A 22,732-nucleotide genomic window follows, 5' to 3' on the forward strand; every position below is an offset into this window, starting at 1 on the left:
GGGTTGGCTTTTCCTCCACACAATCAAAGTGTTCTGACTAGCGTTCCCAGCAAACTGGATGAAAAGAAGCAGAATTTTCCATTCTGATGTGCATGCATGCCGAGGTAGAGGATCATATCGTCAATGTGAAGCTGTCTCTGACAGTAGAAATATGCTCAATATGTATCGTCTCTGTGTTAAATGGCTGTTGTCTTATTAGCAATTGGTAGAAAACTCCCCGTCAGGGAATCGAACCCTGGTCTTCCGCGTGACAAGCGGAGATACTATCCACTATACTAACGAGGACTGTGCTAATAGCATTTTTGGCTAAATAAAAAAAAGTGCCGCTGTTCCGGCCTATGAAGGGAATTCTTGGAGCTATACAGGGGAGGCTTTAAGTGTAGTATACATTTACTGTCACTCAATGACACAGCAGCTGTGACTGAATCCATTCGGAAATCATGTTGTCTGGCATCTGAAATGGTTGCAGTCAAGTGTGAATGGTGCATTGAGCCTGGGCACGTGCACAATAGTCATCTTCAGCAGTTTCCGTAGTGTAATGGTTATCACGTTCGCTTCACACGCGAAAGGTCCCCTGTTCGAAACTGGGCGGAAACAGTATTCTTTGTTCCTGCTTACTCCACAAAATAAAACTCTACTTAGTGGAATTGTCCGAAACTGGATAAGTACAACTGCCCCAGGGTTGGCTTTTCCTCCACACAATCAAAGTGTTCTGACTAGCGTTCCCAGCAAACTGGATGAAAAGAAGCAGAATTTTCCATTCTGATGTGCAACCTTTCATGCATGCCGAGGTAGAGGATTATATCGTCAATGTGAAGCTGTCTCTGACAGCAGAAACATGCTCAATATGTATCGTCTCTGTGTTAAATGGCTGTTGTCTTACTAGCAACTGGTAGAAATCTCCCCGTCAGGGAATCGAACCCTAGTCTTCCGCATGACAAGCGGAGATACTATCCACTATACTAACGAGGACAGCGCTAGTAGCATTTTTGGCTAAATAAAAAAAAAGTGCCGTTGTTCCGGCCTATGAAGGGAATTCTTGGAGCTATACAGGGGAGGCTTTAAGTGAAGTAGACATTTACTGTCACTCAATGACACAGCAGCTGTGACTGAATCCATTCGGAAATCATGTTGTCTGGCATCTGAAATGGTTGCAGTCAAGTGTGAATGGTGCATTGAGCCTGGGCACGTGCACAATAGTCATCTTCAGCAGTTTCCGTAGTGTAGTGGTTATCACGTTCGCCTAACACGCGAAAGGTCCCCCGTTCGAAACTGGGCGGAAACAGTATTCTTTGTTCCTGCTTACTCCACAAAATAAAACTCTACTTAGTGGAATTGTCCGAAACTGGATAAGAAGTACAACTGCCCCAGGGTTGGCTTTTCCTCCACACAATCAAAGTGTTCTGACTAGCGTTCCCAGCAAACTGGATGAAAAGAAGCAGAATTTTCCATTCTGATGTGCATGCATGCCGAGGTAGAGGATCATATCGTCAATGTGAAGCTGTCTCTGACAGCAGAAACATGCTCAATATGTATCGTCTCTGTGTTAAATGGCTGTTGTCTTATTAGCAATTGGTAGAAAACTCCCCGTCAGGGAATCGAACCCTGTTCTTCCGCGTGACAAGCGGAGATACTATCCACTATACTAACGAGGACTGTGCTAATAGCATTTTTGGCTAAATAAAAAAAAGTGCCGCTGTTCCGGCCTATGAAGGGAATTCTTGGAGCTATACAGGGGAGGCTTTAAGTGAAGTAGACATTTACTGTCACTCAATGACACAGCAGCTGTGACTGAATCCATTCGGAAATCATGTTGTCTGGCATCTGAAATGGTTGCAGTCAAGTGTGAATGGTGCATTGAGCCTGGGCACGTGCACAATAGTCATCTTCAGCAGTTTCCGTAGTGTAGTGGTTATCACGTTCGCTTCACACGGGAAAGGTCCCCTGTTCGAAACTGGGCGGAAACAGTATTCTTTGTTCCTGCTTACTCCACAAAATAAAACTCTACTTAGTGGAATTGTCCGAAACTGGATAAGTACAACTGCCCCAGGGTTGGCTTTTCCTCCACACAGTCAAAGTGTTCTGACTAGCGTTCCCAGCAAACTGGATGAAAAGAAGCAGAATTTTCCATTCTGATGTGCATGCATGCCGAGGTAGAGGATCATATCGTCAATGTGAAGCTGTCTCTGACAGCAGAAACATGCTCAATATGTATCGTCTCTGTGTTAAATGGCTGTTGTCTTATTAGCAATTGGTAGAAAACTCCCCGTCAGGGAATCGAACCCTGGTCTTCCGCGTGACAAGCGGAGATACTATCCACTATACTAACGAGGACTGTGCTAATAGCATTTTTGGCTAAATAAAAAAAAGTGCCGCTGTTCCGGCCTATGAAGGGAATTCTTGGAGCTATACAGGGGAGGCTTTAAGTGTAGTATACATTTACTGTCACTCAATGACACAGCAGCTGTGACTGAATCCATTCGGAAATCATGTTGTCTGGCATCTGAAATGGTTGCAGTCAAGTGTGAATGGTGCATTGAGCCTGGGCACGTGCACAATAGTCATCTTCAGCAGTTTCCGTAGTGTAGTGGTTATCACGTTAGCCTAACACGCGAAAGGTCCCCTGTTCGAAACTGGGCGGAAACAGTATTCTTTGTTCCTGCTTACTCCACACAATAAAACTCTACTTAGTGGAATTGTCCGAAACTGGATAAGAAGTACAACTGCCCCAGGGTTGGCTTTTCCTCCACACAATCAAAGTGTTCTGACTAGCGTTCCCAGCAAACTGGATGAAAAGAAGCAGAATTTTCCATTCTGATGTGCATGCATGCCGAGGTAGAGGATCATATCGTCAATGTGAAGCTGTCTCTGACAGCAGAAACATGCTCAATATGTATCGTCTCTGTGTTAAATGGCTGTTGTCTTATTAGCAATTGGTAGAAAACTCCCCGTCAGGGAATCGAACCCTGTTCTTCCGCGTGACAAGCGGAGATACTATCCACTATACTAACGAGGACTGTGCTAATAGCATTTTTGGCTAAATAAAAAAAAGTGCCGCTGTTCCGGCCTATGAAGGGAATTCTTGGAGCTATACAGGGGAGGCTTTAAGTGAAGTAGACATTTACTGTCACTCAATGACACAGCAGCTGTGACTGAATCCATTCGGAAATCATGTTGTCTGGCATCTGAAATGGTTGCAGTCAAGTGTGAATGGTGCATTGAGCCTGGGCACGTGCACAATAGTCATCTTCAGCAGTTTCCGTAGTGTAGTGGTTATCACGTTCGCCTAACACGCGAAAGGTCCCCCGTTCGAAACTGGGCGGAAACAGTATTCTTTGTTCCTGCTTACTCCACAAAATAAAACTCTACTTAGTGGAATTGTCCGAAACTGGATAAGTACAACTGCCCCAGGGTTGGCTTTTCCTCCACACAGTCAAAGTGTTCTGACTAGCGTTCCCAGCAAACTGGATGAAAAGAAGCAGAATTTTCCATTCTGATGTGCATGCATGCCGAGGTAGAGGATCATATCGTCAATGTGAAGCTGTCTCTGACAGCAGAAATATGCTCAATATGTATCGTCTCTGTGTTAAATGGCTGTTGTCTTATTAGCAATTGGTAGAAAACTCCCCGTCAGGGAATCGAACCCTGGTCTTCCGCGTGACAAGCGGAGATACTATCCACTATACTAACGAGGACTGTGCTAATAGCATTTTTGGCTAAATAAAAAAAAGTGCCGCTGTTCCGGCCTATGAAGGGAATTCTTGGAGCTATACAGGGGAGGCTTTAAGTGTAGTATACATTTACTGTCACTCAATGACACAGCAGCTGTGACTGAATCCATTCGGAAATCATGTTGTCTGGCATCTGAAATGGTTGCAGTCAAGTGTGAATGGTGCATTGAGCCTGGGCACGTGCACAATAGTCATCTTCAGCAGTTTCCGTAGTGTAGTGGTTATCACGTTCGCTTCACACGCGAAAGGTCCCCTGTTCGAAACTGGGCGGAAACAGTATTCTTTGTTCCTGCTTACTCCACAAAATAAAACTCTACTTAGTGGAATTGTCCGAAACTGGATAAGTACAACTGCCCCAGGGTTGGCTTTTCCTCCACACAATCAAAGTGTTCTGACTAGCGTTCCCAGCAAACTGGATGAAAAGAAGCAGAATTTTCCATTCTGATGTGCAACCTTTCATGCATGCCGAGGTAGAGGATTATATCGTCAATGTGAAGCTGTCTCTGACAGCAGAAACATGCTCAATATGTATCGTCTCTGTGTTAAATGGCTGTTGTCTTACTAGCAACTGGTAGAAATCTCCCCGTCAGGGAATCGAACCCTAGTCTTCCGCATGACAAGCGGAGATACTATCCACTATACTAACGAGGACAGCGCTAGTAGCATTTTTGGCTAAATAAAAAAAAAGTGCCGTTGTTCCGGCCTATGAAGGGAATTCTTGGAGCTATACAGGGGAGGCTTTAAGTGAAGTAGACATTTACTGTCACTCAATGACACAGCAGCTGTGACTGAATCCATTCGGAAATCATGTTGTCTGGCATCTGAAATGTTTGCAGTCAAGTGTGAATGGTGCATTGAGCCTGGGCACGTGCACAATAGTCATCTTCAGCAGTTTCCGTAGTGTAGTGGTTATCACGTTCGCCTAACACGCGAAAGGTCCCCTGTTCGAAACTGGGCGGAAACAGTATTCTTTGTTCCTGCTTACTCCACACAATAAAACTCTACTTAGTGGAATTGTCCGAAACTGGATAAGAAGTACAACTGCCACAGGGTTGGCTTTTCCTCCACACAATCAAAGTGTTCTGACTAGCGTTCCCAGCAAACTGGATAAAAAGAAGCAGAATTTTCCATTCTGATGTGCAACCTTTCATGCATGCCGAGGTAGAGGATCATATCGTCAATGTGAAGCTGTCTCTGACAGCAGAAACATGCTCAATATGTATCGTCTCTGTGTTAAATGGCTGTTGTCTTACTAGCAACTGGTAGAAATCTCCCCGTCAGGGAATCGAACCCTGGTCTTCCGCGTGACAAGCGGAGATACTATCCACTATACTAACGAGGACTGTGCTAATAGCATTTTTGGCTAAATAAAAAAAAGTGCCGCTGTTCCGGCCTATGAAGGGAATTCTTGGAGCTATACAGGGGAGGCTTTAAGTGTAGTAGACATTTACTGTCACTCAATGACACAGCAGCTGTGACTGAATCCATTCGGAAATCATGTTGTCTGGCATCTGAAATGGTTGCAGTCAAGTGTGAATGGTGCATTGAGCCTGGGCACGTGCATGAAAGTCATTTTCAGCAGTTTCCGTAGTGTAGTGGTTATCACGTTCGCTTCACACGCGAAAGGTCCCCTGTTCGAAACTGGGTGGAAACAGTATTCTTTGTTCCTGCTTACTCCACACAATAAAACTCTACTTAGTGGAATTGTCCGAAACTGGATAAGAAGTACAACTGCCACAGGGTTGGCTTTTCCTCCACACAATCAAAGTGTTCTGACTAGCGTTCCCAGCAAACTGGATGAAAAGAAGCAGAATTTTCCATTCTGATGTGCAACCTTTCATGCATGCCGAGGTAGAGGATCATATCGTCAATGTGAAGCTGTCTCTGACAGCAGGAACATTCTCAATATGTATCGTCTCTGTGTTAAATGGCTGTTGTCTTACTAGCAACTGGTAGAAATCTCCCCGTCAGGGAATCGAACCCTGGTCTTCCGCGTGACAAGCGGAGATACTATCCACTATACTAACGAGGACTGTGCTAATAGCATTTTTGGCTAAATTAAAAAAAAGTGCCGCTGTTCCGGCCTATGAAGGGAATTCTTGGAGCTATACAGGGGAGGCTTTAAGTGTAGTAGACATTTACTGTCACTCAATGACACAGCAGCTGTGACTGAATCCATTCGGAAATCATGTTGTCTGGCATCTGAAATGTTTGCAGTCAAGTGTGAATGGTGCATTGAGCCTGGGCACGTGCACAATAGTCATCTTCAGCAGTTTCCGTAGTGTAGTGGTTATCACGTTCGCCTAACACGTGAAAGGTCCCCTGTTCGAAACTGGGCGGAAACAGTATTCTTTGTTCCTGCTTACTCCACACAATAAAACTCTACTTAGTGGAATTGTCCGAAACTGGATAAGAAGTACAACTGCCACAGGGTTGGCTTTTCCTCCACACAATCAAAGTGTTCTGACTAGCGTTCCCAGCAAACTGGATGAAAAGAAGCAGAATTTTCCATTCTGATGTGCAACCTTTCATGCATGCCGAGGTAGAGGATTATATCGTCAATGTGAAGCTGTCTCTGACAGCAGAAACATGCTCAATATGTATCGTCTCTGTGTTAAATGGCTGTTGTCTTACTAGCAACTGGTAGAAATCTCCCCGTCAGGGAATCGAACCCTAGTCTTCCGCATGACAAGCGGAGATACTATCCACTATACTAACGAGGACAGCGCTAGTAGCATTTTTGGCTAAATAAAAAAAAAGTGCCGTTGTTCCGGCCTATGAAGGGAATTCTTGGAGCTATACAGGGGAGGCTTTAAGTGAAGTAGACATTTACTGTCACTCAATGACACGGCAGCTGTGACTGAATCCATTCGGAAATCATATTGTCTGGCATCTGAAATGTTTGCAGTCAAGTGTGAATGGTGCATTGAGCCTGGGCACGTGCACAATAGTCATCTTCAGCAGTTTCCGTAGTGTAGTGGTTATCACGTTCGCCTAACACGCGAAAGGTCCCCTGTTCGAAACTGGGCGGAAACAGTATTCTTTGTTCCTGCTTACTCCACACAATAAAACTCTACTTAGTGGAATTGTCCGAAACTGGATAAGAAGTACAACTGCCACAGGGTTGGCTTTTCCTCCACACAATCAAAGTGTTCTGACTAGCGTTCCCAGCAAACTGGATGAAAAGAAGCAGAATTTTCCATTCTGATGTGCAACCTTTCATGCATGCCGAGGTAGAGGATCATATCGTCAATGTGAAGCTGTCTCTGACAGCAGGAACATTCTCAATATGTATCGTCTCTGTGTTAAATGGCTGTTGTCTTACACGCAACTGGTAGAAAACTCCCCGTCAGGGAATGGAACCCTGGTCTTCCGCGTGACAAGCGGAGATACTATCCACTATACTAACGAGGACTGCGCTAGTAGCATTTTTGGCTAAATAAAAAAAAAGTGCCGTTGTTCCGGCCTATGAAGGGAATTCTTGGAGCTATACAGGGGAGGCTTTAAGTGAAGTAGACATTTACTGTCACTCAATGACACAGCAGCTGTGACTGAATCCATTCGGAAATCATGTTGTCTGGCATCTGAAATGGTTGCAGTCAAGTGTGAATGGTGCATTGAGCCTGGGCACGTGCATAAAAGTCATTTTCAGCAGTTTCCGTAGTGTAGTGGTTATCACGTTCGCTTCACACGCGAAAGGTCCCCTGTTCGAAACTGGGCGGAAACAGTATTCTTTGTTCCTGCTTACTCCACACAATAAAACTCTACTTAGTGGAATTGTCAGAAACTGGATAAGAAGTACAACTGCCCCAGGGTTGGCTTTTCCTCCACACAATCAAAGTGTTCTGACTAGCGTTCCCAGCAAACTGGATGAAAAGAAGCAGAATTTTCCATTCTGATGTGCATGCATGCCGAGGTAGAGGATCATATCGTCAATGTGAAGCTGTCTCTGACAGCAGAAATATGCTCAATATGTATCGTCTCTGTGTTAAATGGCTGTTGTCTTATTAGCAATTGGTAGAAAACTCCCCGTCAGGGAATCGAACACTGTTCTTCCGCGTGACAAGCGGAGATACTATCCACTATACTAACGAGGACTGTGCTAATAGCATTTTTGGCTAAATAAAAAAAAGTGCCGCTGTTCCGGCCTATGAAGGGAATTCTTGGAGCTATACAGGGGAGGCTTTAAGTGTAGTAGACATTTACTGTCACTCAATGACACAGCAGCTGTGACTGAATCCATTCGGAAATCATGTTGTCTGGCATCTGAAATGGTTGCAGTCAAGTGTGAATGGTGCATTGAGCCTGGGCACGTGCACAATAGTCATCTTCAGCAGTTTCCGTAGTGTAGTGGTTATCACGTTCGCCTAACACGCGAAAGGTCCCCCGTTTGAAACTGGGCGGAAACAGTATTCTTTGTTCCTGCTTACTCCACAAAATAAAACTCTACTTAGTGGAATTGTCCGAAACTGGATAAGAAGTACAACTGCCCCAGGGTTGGCTTTTCCTCCACACAATCAAAGTGTTCTGACTAGCGTTCCCAGCAAACTGGATGAAAAGAAGCAGAATTTTCCATTCTGATGTGCATGCATGCCGAGGTAGAGGATCATATCGTCAATGTGAAGCTGTCTCTGACAGCAGAAACATGCTCAATATGTATCGTCTCTGTGTTAAATGGCTGTTGTCTTACTAGCAACTGGTAGAAAACTCCCCGTCAGGGAATCGAACCCTGGTCTTCCGCGTGACAAGTGGAGATACTATCCACTATACTAACGAGGACTGTGCTAATATCATTTTTGGCTAAATAAAAAAAAGTGCCGCTGTTCCGGCCTATGAAGGGAATTCTTGGAGCTATACAGGGGAGGCTTTAAGTGAAGTAGACATTTACTGTCACTCAATGACACAGCAGCTGTGACTGAATCCATTCGGAAATCATGTTGTCTGGCATCTGAAATGGTTGCAGTCAAGTGTGAATGGTGCATTGAGCCTGGGCACGTGCACAATAGTCATCTTCAGCAGTTTCCGTAGTGTAGTGGTTATCACGTTCGCTTCACACGGGAAAGGTCCCCTGTTCGAAACTGGGCGGAAACAGTATTCTTTGTTCCTGCTTACTCCACAAAATAAAACTCTACTTAGTGGAATTGTCCGAAACTGGATAAGTACAACTGCCCCAGGGTTGGCTTTTCCTCCACACAGTCAAAGTGTTCTGACTAGCGTTCCCAGCAAACTGGATGAAAAGAAGCAGAATTTTCCATTCTGATGTGCATGCATGCCGAGGTAGAGGATCATATCGTCAATGTGAAGCTGTCTCTGACAGCAGAAACATGCTCAATATGTATCGTCTCTGTGTTAAATGGCTGTTGTCTTATTAGCAATTGGTAGAAAACTCCCCGTCAGGGAATCGAACCCTGGTCTTCCGCGTGACAAGCGGAGATACTATCCACTATACTAACGAGGACTGTGCTAATAGCATTTTTGGCTAAATAAAAAAAAGTGCCGCTGTTCCGGCCTATGAAGGGAATTCTTGGAGCTATACAGGGGAGGCTTTAAGTGTAGTATACATTTACTGTCACTCAATGACACAGCAGCTGTGACTGAATCCATTCGGAAATCATGTTGTCTGGCATCTGAAATGGTTGCAGTCAAGTGTGAATGGTGCATTGAGCCTGGGCACGTGCACAATAGTCATCTTCAGCAGTTTCCGTAGTGTAGTGGTTATCACGTTAGCCTAACACGCGAAAGGTCCCCTGTTCGAAACTGGGCGGAAACAGTATTCTTTGTTCCTGCTTACTCCACACAATAAAACTCTACTTAGTGGAATTGTCCGAAACTGGATAAGAAGTACAACTGCCCCAGGGTTGGCTTTTCCTCCACACAATCAAAGTGTTCTGACTAGCGTTCCCAGCAAACTGGATGAAAAGAAGCAGAATTTTCCATTCTGATGTGCAACCTTTCATGCATGCCGAGGTAGAGGATCATATCGTCAATGTGAAGCTGTCTCTGACAGCAGGAACATGCTCAATATGTATCGTTTCTGTGTTAAATGGCTGTTGTCTTACTAACAACTGGTAGAAAACTCCCCGTCAGGGAATCGAACCCTGGTCTTCCGCGTGACAAGCGGAGATACTATCCACTATACTAACGAGGACTGCGCTAGTAGCATTTTTGGCTAAATAAAAAAAAGTGCCGCTGTTCCGGCCTATGAAGGGAATTCTTGGAGCTATACAGGGGAGGCTTTAAGTGAAGTAGACATTTACTGTCACTCAATGACACAGCAGCTGTGACTGAATCCATTCGGAAATCATGTTGTCTGGCATCTGAAATGGTTGCAGTCAAGTGTGAATGGTGCATTGAGCCTGGGCACGTGCACAATAGTCATCTTCAGCAGTTTCCGTAGTGTAGTGGTTATCACGTTCGCCTAACACGCGAAAGGTCCCCCGTTCGAAACTGGGCGGAAACAGTATTCTTTGTTCCTGCTTACTCCACAAAATAAAACTCTACTTAGTGGAATTGTCCGAAACTGGATAAGAAGTACAACTGCCCCAGGGTTGGCTTTTCCTCCACACAATCAAAGTGTTCTGACTAGCGTTCCCAGCAAACTGGATGAAAAGAAGCAGAATTTTCCATTCTGATGTGCATGCATGCCGAGGTAGAGGATCATATCGTCAATGTGAAGCTGTCTCTGACAGCAGAAACATGCTCAATATGTATCGTCTCTGTGTTAAATGGCTGTTGTCTTATTAGCAATTGGTAGAAAACTCCCCGTCAGGGAATCGAACCCTGGTCTTCCGCGTGACAAGCGGAGATACTATCCACTATACTAACGAGGACTGCGCTAGTAGCATTTTTGGCTAAATAAAAAAAAAGTGCCGTTGTTCCGGCCTATGAAGGGAATTCTTGGAGCTATACAGGGGAGGCTTTAAGTGTAGTAGACATTTACTGTCACTCAATGACACAGCAGCTGTGACTGAATCCATTCGGAAATCATGTTGTCTGGCATCTGAAATGTTTGCAGTCAAGTGTGAATGGTGCATTGAGCCTGGGCACGTGCATAAAAGTCATCTTCAGCAGTTTCCGTAGTGTAGTGGTTATCACGTTCGCTTCACACGCGAAAGGTCCCCTGTTCGAAACTGGGCGGAAACAGTATTCTTTGTTCCTGCTTACTCCACAAAATAAAACTCTACTTAGTGGAATTGTCCGAAACTGGATAAGAAGTACAACTGCCCCAGGGTTGGCTTTTCCTCCACACAATCATAGTGTTCTGACTAGCGTTCCCAGCAAACTGGATGAAAAGAAGCAGAATTTTCCATTCTGATGTGCATGCATGCCGAGGTAGAGGATCATATCGTCAATGTGAAGCTGTCTCTGACAGCAGAAACATGCTCAATATGTATCGTCTCTGTGTTAAATGGCTGTTGTCTTATTAGCAATTGGTAGAAAACTCCCCGTCAGGGAATCGAACCCTGGTCTTCCGCGTGACAAGCGGAGATACTATCCACTATACTAACGAGGACTGCGCTAGTAGCATTTTTGGCTAAATAAAAAAAAAGTGCCGTTGTTCCGGCCTATGAAGGGAATTCTTGGAGCTATACAGGGGAGGCTTTAAGTGTAGTAGACATTTACTGTCACTCAATGACACAGCAGCTGTGACTGAATCCATTCGGAAATCATGTTGTCTGGCATCTGAAATGTTTGCAGTCAAGTGTGAATGGTGCATTGAGCCTGGGCACGTGCATAAAAGTCATCTTCAGCAGTTTCCGTAGTGTAGTGGTTATCACGTTCGCTTCACACGCGAAAGGTCCCCTGTTCGAAACTGGGCGGAAACAGTATTCTTTGTTCCTGCTTACTCCACAAAATAAAACTCTACTTAGTGGAATTGTCAGAAACTGGATAAGAAGTACAACTGCCCCAGGGTTGGCTTTTCCTCCACACAATCAAAGTGTTCTGACTAGCGTTCCCAGCAAACTGGATGAAAAGAAGCAGAATTTTCCATTCTGATGTGCATGCATGCCGAGGTAGAGGATCATATCGTCAATGTGAAGCTGTCTCTGACAGCAGAAACATGCTCAATATGTATCGTCTCTGTGTTAAATGGCTGTTGTCTTATTAGCAATTGGTAGAAAACTCCCCGTCAGGGAATCGAACCCTGTTCTTCGGCGTGACAAGCGGAGATACTATCCACTATACTAACGAGGACTGTGCTAATAGCATTTTTGGCTAAATAAAAAAAAGTGCCGCTGTTCCGGCCTATGAAGGGAATTCTTGGAGCTATACAGGGGAGGCTTTAAGTGTAGTAGACATTTACTGTCACTCAATGACACAGCAGCTGTGACTGAATCCATTCGGAAATCATGTTGTCTGGCATCTGAAATGGTTGCAGTCAAGTGTGAATGGTGCATTGAGCCTGGGCACGTGCACAATAGTCATCTTCAGCAGTTTCCGTAGTGTAGTGGTTATCACGTTCGCCTAACACGCGAAAGGTCCCCCGTTCGAAACTGGGCGGAAACAGTATTCTTTGTTCCTGCTTACTCCATAAAATAAAACTCTACTTAGTGGAATTGTCCGAAACTGGATAAGAAGTACAACTGCCCCAGGGTTGGCTTTTCCTCCACACAATCAAAGTGTTCTGACTAGCGTTCCCAGCAAACTGGATGAAAAGAAGCAGAATTTTCCATTCTGATGTGCATGCATGCCGAGGTAGAGGATCATATCGTCAATGTGAAGCTGTCTCTGACAGCAGAAACATGCTCAATATGTATCGTCTCTGTGTTAAATGGCTGTTGTCTTATTAGCAATTGGTAGAAAACTCCCCGTCAGGGAATCGAACCCTGTTCTTCCGCATGACAAGCGGAGATACTATCCACTATACTAACGAGGACTGTGCTAATAGCATTTTTGGCTAAATAAAAAAAAGTGCCGCTGTTCCGGCCTATGAAGGGAATTCTTGGAGCTATACAGGGGAGGCTTTAAGTGTAGTAGACATTTACTGTCACTCAATGACACAGCAGCTGTGACTGAATCCATTCGGAAATCATGTTGTCTGGCATCTGAAATGTTTGCAGTCAAGTGTGAATGGTGCATTGAGCCTGGGCACGTGCATAAAAGTCATCTTCAGCAGTTTCCGTAGTGTAGTGGTTATCACGTTCGCTTCACATGCGAAAGGTCCCCTGTTCGAAACTGGGCGGAAACAGTATTCTTTGTTCCTGCTTACTCCACAAAATAAAACTCTACTTAGTGGAATTGTCAGAAACTGGATAAGAAGTACAACTGCCACAGGGTTGGCTTTTCCTCCACACAATCAAAGTGTTCTGACTAGCGTTCCCAGCAAACTGGATGAAAAGAAGCAGAATTTTCCATTCTGATGTGCATGCATGCCGAGGTAGAGGATCATATCGTCAATGTGAAGCTGTCTCTGACAGCAGAAACATGCTCAATATGTATCGTCTCTGTGTTAAATGGCTGTTGTCTTATTAGCAATTGGTAGAAAACTCCCCGTCAGGGAATCGAACCCTGTTCTTCCGCATGACAAGCGGAGATACTATCCACTATACTAACGAGGACTGTGCTAATAGCATTTTTGGCTAAATAAAAAAAAGTGCCGCTGTTCCGGCCTATGAAGGGAATTCTTGGAGCTATACAGGGGAGGCTTTAAGTGTAGTAGACATTTACTGTCACTCAATGACACAGCAGCTGTGACTGAATCCATTCGGAAATCATGTTGTCTGGCATCTGAAATGGTTGCAGTCAAGTGTGAATGGTGCATTGAGCCTGGGCACGTGCACAATAGTCATCTTCAGCAGTTTCCGTAGTGTAGTGGTTATCACGTTCGCCTAACACGCGAAAGGTCCCCCGTTCGAAACTGGGCGGAAACAGTATTCTTTGTTCCTGCTTACTCCATAAAATAAAACTCTACTTAGTGGAATTGTCCGAAACTGGAAAAGAAGTACAACTGCCCCAGGGTTGGCTTTTCCTCCACACAATCAAAGTGTTCTGACTAGCGTTCCCAGCAAACTGGATGAAAAGAAGCAGAATTTTCCATTCTGATGTGCAACCTTTCATGCATGCCGAGGTAGAGGATCATATCGTCAATGTGAAGCTGTCTCTGACAGCAGAAACATGCTCAATATGTATCGTCTCTGTGTTAAATGGCTGTTGTCTTATTAGCAATTGGTAGAAAACTCCCCGTCAGGGAATCGAACCCTGTTCTTCCACGTGACAAGCGGAGATACTATCCACTATACTAACGAGGACTGTGCTAATAGCATTTTTGGCTAAATAAAAAAAAGTGCCGCTGTTCCGGCCTATGAAGGGAATTCTTGGAGCTATACAGGGGAGGCTTTAAGTGTAGTAGACATTTACTGTCACTCAATGACACAGCAGCTGTGACTGAATCCATTCGGAAATCATGTTGTCTGGCATCTGAAATGGTTGCAGTCAAGTGTGAATGGTGCAATGAGCCTGGGCACGTGCACAATAGTCATCTTCAGCAGTTTCCGTAGTGTAGTGGTTATCACGTTCGACTAACACGGGAAAGGTCCCCCGTTCGAATCTGGGCGGAAACAGTATTCTTTGTTCCTGCTTACTCCACAAAATAAAACTCTACTTAGTGGAATTGTCCGAAACTGGATAAGAAGTACAACTGCCCCAGGGTTGGCTTTTCCTCCACACAATCAAAGTGTTCTGACTAGCGTTCCCAGCAAACTGGATGAAAAGAAGCAGAATTTTCCATTCTGATGTGCATGCATGCCGAGGTAGAGGATCATATCGTCAATGTGAAGCTGTCTCTGACAGCAGAAACATGCTCAATATGTATCATCTCTGTGTTAAATGGCTGTTGTCTTACTAGCAACTGGTAGAAAACTCCCCGTCAGGGAATCGAACCCTAGTCTTCCGCGTGACAAGCGGAGATACTATCCACTATACTAACGAGGACTGCTCTAGTAGCATTTTTGGCTAAATAAAAAAAAAGTGCCGTTGTTCCGGCCTATGAAGGGAATTCTTGGAGCTATACAGGGGAGGCTTTAAGTGTAGTAGACATTTACTGTCACTCAATGACACAGCAGCTGTGACTGAATCCATTCGGAAATCATGTTGTCTGGCATCTGAAATGGTTGCAGTCAAGTGTGAATGGTGCATTGAGCCTGGGCACGTGCACAATAGTCATCTTCAGCAGTTTCCGTAGTGTAGTGGTTATCACGTTCGCCTAACACGCGAAAGGTCCCCCGTTCGAAACTGGGTGGAAACAGTATTCTTTGTTCCTGCTTACTCCATAAAATAAAACTCTACTTAGTGGAATTGTCCGAAACTGGATAAGAAGTACAACTGCCCCAGGGTTGGCTTTTCCTCCACACAATCAAAGTGTTCTGACTAGCGTTCCCAGCAAACTGGATGAAAAGAAGCAGAATTTTCCATTCTGATGTGCATGCATGCCGAGGTAGAGGATCATATCGTCAATGTGAAGCTGTCTCTGACAGCAGAAACATGCTCAATATGTATCGTCTCTGTGTTAAATGGCTGTTGTCTTATTAGCAATTGGTAGAAAACTCCCCGTCAGGGAATCGAACCCTGTTCTTCGGCGTGACAAGCGGAGATACTATCCACTATACTAACGAGGACTGTGCTAATAGCATTTTTGGCTAAATAAAAAAAAGTGCCGCTGTTCCGGCCTATGAAGGGAATTCTTGGAGCTATACAGGGGAGGCTTTAAGTGTAGTAGACATTTACTGTCACTCAATGACACAGCAGCTGTGACTGAATCCATTCGGAAATCATGTTGTCTGGCATCTGAAATGGTTGCAGTCAAGTGTGAATGGTGCATTGAGCCTGGGCACGTGCACAATAGTCATCTTCAGCAGTTTCCGTAGTGTAGTGGTTATCACGTTCGCCTAACACGCGAAAGGTCCCCCGTTCGAAACTGGGCGGAAACAGTATTCTTTGTTCCTGCTTACTCCACAAAATAAAACTCTACTTAGTGGAATTGTCCGAAACTGGATAAGAAGTACAACTGCCCCAGGGTTGGCTTTTCCTCCACACAATCAAAGTGTTCTGACTAGCGTTCCCAGCAAACTGGATGAAAAGAAGCAGAATTTTCCATTCTGATGTGCAACCTTTCATGCATGCCGAGGTAGAGGATCATATCGTCAATGTGAAGCTGTCTCTGACAGCAGAAACATGCTCAATATGTATCGTCTCTGTGTTAAATGGCTGTTGTCTTATTAGCAATTGGTAGAAAACTCCCCGTCAGGGAATCGAACCCTGGTCTTCCGCGTGACAAGCGGAGATACTATCGACTATACTAACGAGGACTGCGCTAGTAGCATTTTTGGCTAAATAAAAAAAAAGTGCCGTTGTTCCGGCCTATGAAGGGAATTCTTGGAGCTATACAGGGGAGGCTTTAAGTGTAGTAGACATTTACTGTCACTCAATGACACAGCAGCTGTGACTGAATCCATTCGGAAATCATGTTGTCTGGCATCTGAAATGTTTGCAGTCAAGTGTGAATGGTGCATTGAGCCTGGGCACGTGCATAAAAGTCATCTTCAGCAGTTTCCGTAGTGTAGTGGTTATCACGTTTGCTTCACACGCGAAAGGTCCCCTGTTCGAAACTGGGCGGAAACAGTATTCTTTGTTCCTGCTTACTCCACAAAATAAAACTCTACTTAGTGGAATTGTCCGAAACTGGATAAGAAGTACAACTGCCCCAGGGTTGGCTTTTCCTCCACACAATCATAGTGTTCTGACTAGCGTTCCCAGCAAACTGGATGAAAAGAAGCAGAATTTTCCATTCTGATGTGCATGCATGCCGAGGTAGAGGATCATATCGTCAATGTGAAGCTGTCTCTGACAGCAGAAACATGCTCAATATGTATCGTCTCTGTGTTAAATGGCTGTTGTCTTATTAGCAATTGGTAGAAAACTCCCCGTCAGGGAATCGAACCCTGGTCTTCCGCGTGACAAGCGGCGATACTATCCACTATACTAACGAGGACTGCGCTAGTAGCATTTTTGGCTAAATAAAAAAAAGTGCCGTTGTTCCGGCCTATGAAGGGAATTCTTGGAGCTATACAGGGGAGGCTTTAAGTGTAGTAGACATTTACTGTCACTCAATGACACAGCAGCTGTGACTGAATCCATTCGGAAATCATGTTGTCTGGCATCTGAAATGTTTGCAGTCAAGTGTGAATGGTGCATTGAGCCTGGGCACGTGCATAAAAGTCATCTTCAGCAGTTTCCGTAGTGTAGTGGTTATCACGTTCGCTTCACACGCGAAAGGTCCCCTGTTCGAAACTGGGCGGAAACAGTATTCTTTGTTCCTGCTTACTCCACAAAATAAAACTCTACTTAGTGGAATTGTCAGAAACTGGATAAGAAGTACAACTGCCCCAGGGTTGGCTTTTCCTCCACACAATCAAAGTGTTCTGACTAGCGTTCCCAGCAAACTGGATGAAAAGAAGCAGAATTTTCCATTCTGATGTGCATGCATGCCGAGGTAGAGGATCATATCGTCAATGTGAAGCTGTCTCTGACAGCAGAAACATGCTCAATATGTATAGTCTCTGTGTTAAATGGCTGTTGTCTTATTAGCAATTGGTAGAAAACTCCCCGTCAGGGAATCGAACCCTGTTCTTCGGCGTGACAAGCGGAGATACTATCCACTATACTAACGAGGACTGTGCTAATAGCATTTTTGGCTAAATAAAAAAAAGTGCCGCTGTTCCGGCCTATGAAGGGAATTCTTGGAGCTATACAGGGGAGGCTTTAAGTGTAGTAGACATTTACTGTCACTCAATGACACAGCAGCTGTGACTGAATCCATTCGGAAATCATGTTGTCTGGCATCTGAAATGGTTGCAGTCAAGTGTGAATGGTGCATTGAGCCTGGGCACGTGCACAATAGTCATCTTCAGCAGTTTCCGTAGTGTAGTGGTTATCACGTTCGCCTAACACGCGAAAGGTCCCCCGTTCGAAACTGGGCGGAAACAGTATTCTTTGTTCCTGCTTACTCCATAAAATAAAACTCTACTTAGTGGAATTGTCCGAAACTGGATAAGAAGTACAACTGCCCCAGGGTTGGCTTTTCCTCCACACAATCAAAGTGTTCTGACTAGCGTTCCCAGCAAACTGGATGAAAAGAAGCAGAATTTTCCATTCTGATGTGCATGCATGCCGAGGTAGAGGATCATATCGTCAATGTGAAGCTGTCTCTGACAGCAGAAACATGCTCAATATGTATCGTCTCTGTTGTCTTATTAGCAATTGGTAGAAAACTCCCCGTCAGGGAATCGAACCCTGTTCTTCGGCGTGACAAGTGGAGATACTATCCACTATACTAACGAGGACTGTGCTAATAGCATTTTTGGCTAAATAAAAAAAAGTGCCGCTGTTCCGGCCTATGAAGGGAATTCTTGGAGCTATACAGGGGAGGCTTTAAGTGTAGTAGACATTTACTGTCACTCAATGACACAGCAGCTGTGACTGAATCCATTCGGAAATCATGTTGTCTGGCATCTGAAATGTTTGCAGTCAAGTGTGAATGGTGCATTGAGCCTGGGCACGTGCATAAAAGTCATCTTCAGCAGTTTCCGTAGTGTAGTGGTTATCACGTTCGCTTCACATGCGAAAGGTCCCCTGTTCGAAACTGGGCGGAAACAGTATTCTTTGTTCCTGCTTACTCCACAAAATAAAACTCTACTTAGTGGAATTGTCAGAAACTGGATAAGAAGTACAACTGCCCCAGGGTTGGCTTTTCCTCCACACAATCAAAGTGTTCTGACTAGCGTTCCCAGCAAACTGGATGAAAAGAAGCAGAATTTTCCATTCTGATGTGCATGCATGCCGAGGTAGAGGATCATATCGTCAATGTGAAGCTGTCTCTGACAGCAGAAACATGCTCAATATGTATCGTCTCTGTGTTAAATGGCTGTTGTCTTATTAGCAATTGGTAGAAAACTCCCCGTCAGGGAATCGAACCCTGTTCTTCGGCGTGACAAGTGGAGATACTATCCACTATACTAACGAGGACTGTGCTAATAGCATTTTTGGCTAAATAAAAAAAAGTGCCGCTGTTCCGGCCTATGAAGGGAATTCTTGGAGCTATACAGGGGAGGCTTTAAGTGTAGTAGACATTTACTGTCACTCAATGACACAGCAGCTGTGACTGAATCCATTCGGAAATCATGTTGTCTGGCATCTGAAATGGTTGCAGTCAAGTGTGAATGGTGCATTGAGCCTGGGCACGTGCACAATAGTCATCTTCAGCAGTTTCCGTAGTGTAGTGGTTATCACGTTCGCCTAACACGCGAAAGGTCCCCCGTTCGAAACTGGGCGGAAACAGTATTCTTTGTTCCTGCTTACTCCATAAAATAAAACTCTACTTAGTGGAATTGTCCGAAACTGGATAAGAAGTACAACTGCCCCAGGATTGGCTTTTCCTCCACACAATCAAAGTGTTCTGACTAGCGTTCCCAGCAAACTGGATGAAAAGAAGCAGAATTTTCCATTCTGATGTGCATGCATGCCGAGGTAGAGGATCATATCGTCAATGTGAAGCTGTCTCTGACAGCAGAAACATGCTCAATATGTATCGTCTCTGTGTTAAATGGCTGTTGTCTTATTAGCAATTGGTAGAAAACTCCCCGTCAGGGAATCGAACCCTGTTCTTCCGCATGACAAGCGGAGATACTATCCACTATACTAACGAGGACTGTGCTAATAGCATTTTTGGCTAAATAAAAAAAAGTGCCGCTGTTCCGGCCTATGAAGGGAATTCTTGGAGCTATACAGGGGAGGCTTTAAGTGTAGTAGACATTTACTGTCACTCAATGACACAGCAGCTGTGACTGAATCCATTCGGAAATCATGTTGTCTGGCATCTGAAATGGTTGCAGTCAAGTGTGAATGGTGCATTGAGCCTGGGCACGTGCACAATAGTCATCTTCAGCAGTTTCCGTAGTGTAGTGGTTATCACGTTCGCCTAACACGCGAAAGGTCCCCCGTTCGAAACTTGGTGGAAACAGTATTCTTTGTTCCTGCTTACTCCATAAAATAAAACTCTACTTAGTGGAATTGTCCGAAACTGGATAAGAAGTACAACTGCCCCAGGGTTGGCTTTTCCTCCACACAATCAAAGTGTTCTGACTAGCGTTCCCAGCAAACTGGATGAAAAGAAGCAGAATTTTCCATTCTGATGTGCATGCATGCCGAGGTAGAGGATCATATCGTCAATGTGAAGCTGTCTCTGACAGCAGAAACATGCTCAATATGTATCGTCTCTGTGTTAAATGGCTGTTGTCTTATTAGCAATTGGTAGAAAACTCCCCGTCAGGGAATCGAACCCTGTTCTTCGGCGTGACAAGCGGAGATACTATCCACTATACTAACGAGGACTGTGCTAATAGCATTTTTGGCTAAATAAAAAAAAGTGCCGCTGTTCCGGCCTATGAAGGGAATTCTTGGAGCTATACAGGGGAGGCTTTAAGTGTAGTAGACATTTACTGTCACTCAATGACACAGCAGCTGTGACTGAATCCATTCGGAAATCATGTTGTCTGGCATCTGAAATGGTTGCAGTCAAGTGTGAATGGTGCATTGAGCCTGGGCACGTGCACAATAGTCATCTTCAGCAGTTTCCGTAGTGTAGTGGTTATCACGTTCGCCTAACACGCGAAAGGTCCCCCGTTCGAAACTGGGCGGAAACAGTATTCTTTGTTCCTGCTTACTCCACAAAATAAAACTCTACTTAGTGGAATTGTCCGAAACTGGATAAGAAGTACAACTGCCCCAGGGTTGGCTTTTCCTCCACACAATCAAAGTGTTCTGACTAGCGTTCCCAGCAAACTGGATGAAAAGAAGCAGAATTTTCCATTCTGATGTGCAACCTTTCATGCATGCCGAGGTAGAGGATCATATCGTCAATGTGAAGCTGTCTCTGACAGCAGAAACATGCTCAATATGTATCGTCTCTGTGTTAAATGGCTGTTGTCTTATTAGCAATTGGTAGAAAACTCACCGTCAGGGAATCGACCCCTGTTCTTCCACGTGACAAGCGGAGATACTATCCACTATACTAACGAGGACTGTGCTAATAGCATTTTTGGCTAAATAAAAAAAAGTGCCGCTGTTCCGGCCTATGAAGGGAATTCTTGGAGCTATACAGGGGAGGCTTTAAGTGTCGTAGACATTTACTGTCACTCAATGACACAGCAGCTGTGACTGAATCCATTCGGAAATCATGTTGTCTGGCATCTGAAATGGTTGCAGTCAAGTGTGAATGGTGCAATGAGCCTGGGCACGTGCACAATAGTCATCTTCAGCAGTTTCCGTAGTGTAGTGGTTATCACGTTCGCCTAACACGGGAAAGGTCCCCCGTTCGAATCTGGGCGGAAACAGTATTCTTTGTTCCTGCTTACTCCACAAAATAAAACTCTACTTAGTGGAATTGTCCGAAACTGGATAAGAAGTACAACTGCCCCAGGGTTGGCTTTTCCTCCACACAATCAAAGTGTTCTGACTAGCGTTCCCAGCAAACTGGATGAAAAGAAGCAGAATTTTCCATTCTGATGTGCATGCATGCCGAGGTAGAGGATCATATCGTCAATGTGAAGCTGTCTCTGACAGCAGAAACATGCTCAATATGTATCATCTCTGTGTTAAATGGCTGTTGTCTTACTAGCAACTGGTAGAAAACTCCCCGTCAGGGAATCGAACCCTAGTCTTCCGCGTGACAAGCGGAGATACTATCCACTATACTAACGAGGACTGCTCTAGTAGCATTTTTGGCTAAATAAAAAAAAAGTGCCGTTGTTCCGGCCTATGAAGGGAATTCTTGGAGCTATACAGGGGAGGCTTTAAGTGTAGTAGACATTTACTGTCACTCAATGACACAGCAGCTGTGACTGAATCCATTCGGAAATCATGTTGTCTGGCATCTGAAATGGTTGCAGTCAAGTGTGAATGGTGCATTGAGCCTGGGCACGTGCACAATAGTCATCTTCAGCAGTTTCCGTAGTGTAGTGGTTATCACGTTCGCCTAACACGCGAAAGGTCCCCCGTTCGAAACTGGGCGGAAACAGTATTCTTTGTTCCTGCTTACTCCACAAAATAAAACTCTACTTAGTGGAATTGTCCGAAACTGGATAAGAAGTACAACTGCCCCAGGGTTGGCTTTTCCTCCACACAATCAAAGTGTTCTGACTAGCGTTCCCAGCAAACTGGATGAAAAGAAGCAGAATTTTCCATTCTGATGTGGAACCTTTCATGCATGCCGAGGTAGAGGATCATATCGTCAATGTGAAGCTGTCTCTGACAGCAGAAACATGCTCAATATGTATCGTGTCTGTGTTAAATGGCTGTTGTCTTATTAGCAATTGGTAGAAAACTCCCCGTCAGGGAATCGAACCCTGTTCTTCCACGTGACAAGCGGAGATACTATCCACTATACTAACGAGGACTGTGCTAATAGCATTTTTGGCTAAATAAAAAAAAGTGCCGCTGTTCCGGCCTATGAAGGGAATTCTTGGAGCTATACAGGGGAGGCTTTAAGTGTAGTAGACATTTACTGTCACTCAATGACACAGCAGCTGTGACTGAATCCATTCGGAAATCATGTTGTCTGGCATCTGAAATGGTTGCAGTCAAGTGTGAATGGTGCAATGAGCCTGGGCACGTGCACAATAGTCATCTTCAGCAGTTTCCGTAGTGTAGTGGTTATCACGTTCGCCTAACACGGGAAAGGTCCCCCGTTCGAATCTGGGCGGAAACAGTATTCTTTGTTCCTGCTTACTCCACAAAATAAAACTCTACTTATTGGAATTGTCCGAAACTGGATAAGAAGTACAACTGCCCCAGGGTTGGCTTTTCCTCCACACAATCAAAGTGTTCTGACTAGCGTTCCCAGCAAACTGGATGAAAAGAAGCAGAATTTTCCATTCTGATGTGCAACCTTTCATGCATGCCGAGGTAGAGGATCATATCGTCAATGTGAAGCTGTCTCTGACAGCAGA

The 22,732-nt window shown here is 44.7% G+C and overlaps 30 non-coding genes across 30 annotated transcripts; all 30 read left to right on the forward strand.

The window, feature by feature from the left end:
• Positions 1-524: 524 nt before the first annotated feature.
• trnav-cac (transfer RNA valine (anticodon CAC)) lies at positions 525-597 on the forward strand. The gene has a single exon. It is a non-coding gene; the product is annotated as a tRNA-Val (tRNA).
• Positions 598-1,212: 615 nt separating this feature from the next.
• Positions 1,213-1,285, forward strand: trnav-aac (transfer RNA valine (anticodon AAC)). The gene has a single exon. It is a non-coding gene; the product is annotated as a tRNA-Val (tRNA).
• Positions 1,286-2,573: 1,288 nt separating this feature from the next.
• Positions 2,574-2,646, forward strand: trnav-aac (transfer RNA valine (anticodon AAC)). Its single transcript has one exon. It is a non-coding gene; the product is annotated as a tRNA-Val (tRNA).
• A 609-nt stretch (positions 2,647-3,255) lies between these two features.
• Positions 3,256-3,328, forward strand: trnav-aac (transfer RNA valine (anticodon AAC)). Its single transcript has one exon. It is a non-coding gene; the product is annotated as a tRNA-Val (tRNA).
• A 606-nt stretch (positions 3,329-3,934) lies between these two features.
• On the forward strand, positions 3,935-4,007 carry trnav-cac (transfer RNA valine (anticodon CAC)). Its single transcript has one exon. It is a non-coding gene; the product is annotated as a tRNA-Val (tRNA).
• A 615-nt stretch (positions 4,008-4,622) lies between these two features.
• On the forward strand, positions 4,623-4,695 carry trnav-aac (transfer RNA valine (anticodon AAC)). The gene has a single exon. It is a non-coding gene; the product is annotated as a tRNA-Val (tRNA).
• Positions 4,696-5,312: 617 nt separating this feature from the next.
• trnav-cac (transfer RNA valine (anticodon CAC)) lies at positions 5,313-5,385 on the forward strand. The gene has a single exon. It is a non-coding gene; the product is annotated as a tRNA-Val (tRNA).
• A 618-nt stretch (positions 5,386-6,003) lies between these two features.
• trnav-aac (transfer RNA valine (anticodon AAC)) lies at positions 6,004-6,076 on the forward strand. Its single transcript has one exon. It is a non-coding gene; the product is annotated as a tRNA-Val (tRNA).
• A 618-nt stretch (positions 6,077-6,694) lies between these two features.
• trnav-aac (transfer RNA valine (anticodon AAC)) lies at positions 6,695-6,767 on the forward strand. Its single transcript has one exon. It is a non-coding gene; the product is annotated as a tRNA-Val (tRNA).
• A 618-nt stretch (positions 6,768-7,385) lies between these two features.
• On the forward strand, positions 7,386-7,458 carry trnav-cac (transfer RNA valine (anticodon CAC)). Its single transcript has one exon. It is a non-coding gene; the product is annotated as a tRNA-Val (tRNA).
• Positions 7,459-8,067: 609 nt separating this feature from the next.
• Positions 8,068-8,140, forward strand: trnav-aac (transfer RNA valine (anticodon AAC)). The gene has a single exon. It is a non-coding gene; the product is annotated as a tRNA-Val (tRNA).
• A 1,288-nt stretch (positions 8,141-9,428) lies between these two features.
• trnav-aac (transfer RNA valine (anticodon AAC)) lies at positions 9,429-9,501 on the forward strand. The gene has a single exon. It is a non-coding gene; the product is annotated as a tRNA-Val (tRNA).
• Positions 9,502-10,118: 617 nt separating this feature from the next.
• trnav-aac (transfer RNA valine (anticodon AAC)) lies at positions 10,119-10,191 on the forward strand. Its single transcript has one exon. It is a non-coding gene; the product is annotated as a tRNA-Val (tRNA).
• A 610-nt stretch (positions 10,192-10,801) lies between these two features.
• On the forward strand, positions 10,802-10,874 carry trnav-cac (transfer RNA valine (anticodon CAC)). The gene has a single exon. It is a non-coding gene; the product is annotated as a tRNA-Val (tRNA).
• A 610-nt stretch (positions 10,875-11,484) lies between these two features.
• Positions 11,485-11,557, forward strand: trnav-cac (transfer RNA valine (anticodon CAC)). The gene has a single exon. It is a non-coding gene; the product is annotated as a tRNA-Val (tRNA).
• Positions 11,558-12,166: 609 nt separating this feature from the next.
• trnav-aac (transfer RNA valine (anticodon AAC)) lies at positions 12,167-12,239 on the forward strand. Its single transcript has one exon. It is a non-coding gene; the product is annotated as a tRNA-Val (tRNA).
• Positions 12,240-12,848: 609 nt separating this feature from the next.
• trnav-cac (transfer RNA valine (anticodon CAC)) lies at positions 12,849-12,921 on the forward strand. Its single transcript has one exon. It is a non-coding gene; the product is annotated as a tRNA-Val (tRNA).
• Positions 12,922-13,530: 609 nt separating this feature from the next.
• On the forward strand, positions 13,531-13,603 carry trnav-aac (transfer RNA valine (anticodon AAC)). The gene has a single exon. It is a non-coding gene; the product is annotated as a tRNA-Val (tRNA).
• Positions 13,604-14,903: 1,300 nt separating this feature from the next.
• Positions 14,904-14,976, forward strand: trnav-aac (transfer RNA valine (anticodon AAC)). Its single transcript has one exon. It is a non-coding gene; the product is annotated as a tRNA-Val (tRNA).
• A 609-nt stretch (positions 14,977-15,585) lies between these two features.
• On the forward strand, positions 15,586-15,658 carry trnav-aac (transfer RNA valine (anticodon AAC)). The gene has a single exon. It is a non-coding gene; the product is annotated as a tRNA-Val (tRNA).
• Positions 15,659-16,276: 618 nt separating this feature from the next.
• trnav-cac (transfer RNA valine (anticodon CAC)) lies at positions 16,277-16,349 on the forward strand. The gene has a single exon. It is a non-coding gene; the product is annotated as a tRNA-Val (tRNA).
• A 609-nt stretch (positions 16,350-16,958) lies between these two features.
• On the forward strand, positions 16,959-17,031 carry trnav-cac (transfer RNA valine (anticodon CAC)). Its single transcript has one exon. It is a non-coding gene; the product is annotated as a tRNA-Val (tRNA).
• A 609-nt stretch (positions 17,032-17,640) lies between these two features.
• trnav-aac (transfer RNA valine (anticodon AAC)) lies at positions 17,641-17,713 on the forward strand. Its single transcript has one exon. It is a non-coding gene; the product is annotated as a tRNA-Val (tRNA).
• A 596-nt stretch (positions 17,714-18,309) lies between these two features.
• Positions 18,310-18,382, forward strand: trnav-cac (transfer RNA valine (anticodon CAC)). Its single transcript has one exon. It is a non-coding gene; the product is annotated as a tRNA-Val (tRNA).
• A 609-nt stretch (positions 18,383-18,991) lies between these two features.
• trnav-aac (transfer RNA valine (anticodon AAC)) lies at positions 18,992-19,064 on the forward strand. The gene has a single exon. It is a non-coding gene; the product is annotated as a tRNA-Val (tRNA).
• A 609-nt stretch (positions 19,065-19,673) lies between these two features.
• trnav-aac (transfer RNA valine (anticodon AAC)) lies at positions 19,674-19,746 on the forward strand. Its single transcript has one exon. It is a non-coding gene; the product is annotated as a tRNA-Val (tRNA).
• Positions 19,747-20,355: 609 nt separating this feature from the next.
• trnav-aac (transfer RNA valine (anticodon AAC)) lies at positions 20,356-20,428 on the forward strand. The gene has a single exon. It is a non-coding gene; the product is annotated as a tRNA-Val (tRNA).
• Positions 20,429-21,045: 617 nt separating this feature from the next.
• Positions 21,046-21,118, forward strand: trnav-aac (transfer RNA valine (anticodon AAC)). The gene has a single exon. It is a non-coding gene; the product is annotated as a tRNA-Val (tRNA).
• Positions 21,119-21,728: 610 nt separating this feature from the next.
• On the forward strand, positions 21,729-21,801 carry trnav-aac (transfer RNA valine (anticodon AAC)). Its single transcript has one exon. It is a non-coding gene; the product is annotated as a tRNA-Val (tRNA).
• Positions 21,802-22,418: 617 nt separating this feature from the next.
• On the forward strand, positions 22,419-22,491 carry trnav-aac (transfer RNA valine (anticodon AAC)). Its single transcript has one exon. It is a non-coding gene; the product is annotated as a tRNA-Val (tRNA).
• Positions 22,492-22,732: the final 241 nt, after the last annotated feature.

The sequence above is a fragment of the Anarhichas minor genome, unplaced genomic scaffold, assembly GCF_050575085.1.
Source record: "Anarhichas minor isolate MPS153535 unplaced genomic scaffold, ASM5057508v1 ptg000136l, whole genome shotgun sequence".
Lineage (NCBI taxonomy): Eukaryota > Metazoa > Chordata > Actinopteri > Perciformes > Anarhichadidae > Anarhichas > Anarhichas minor.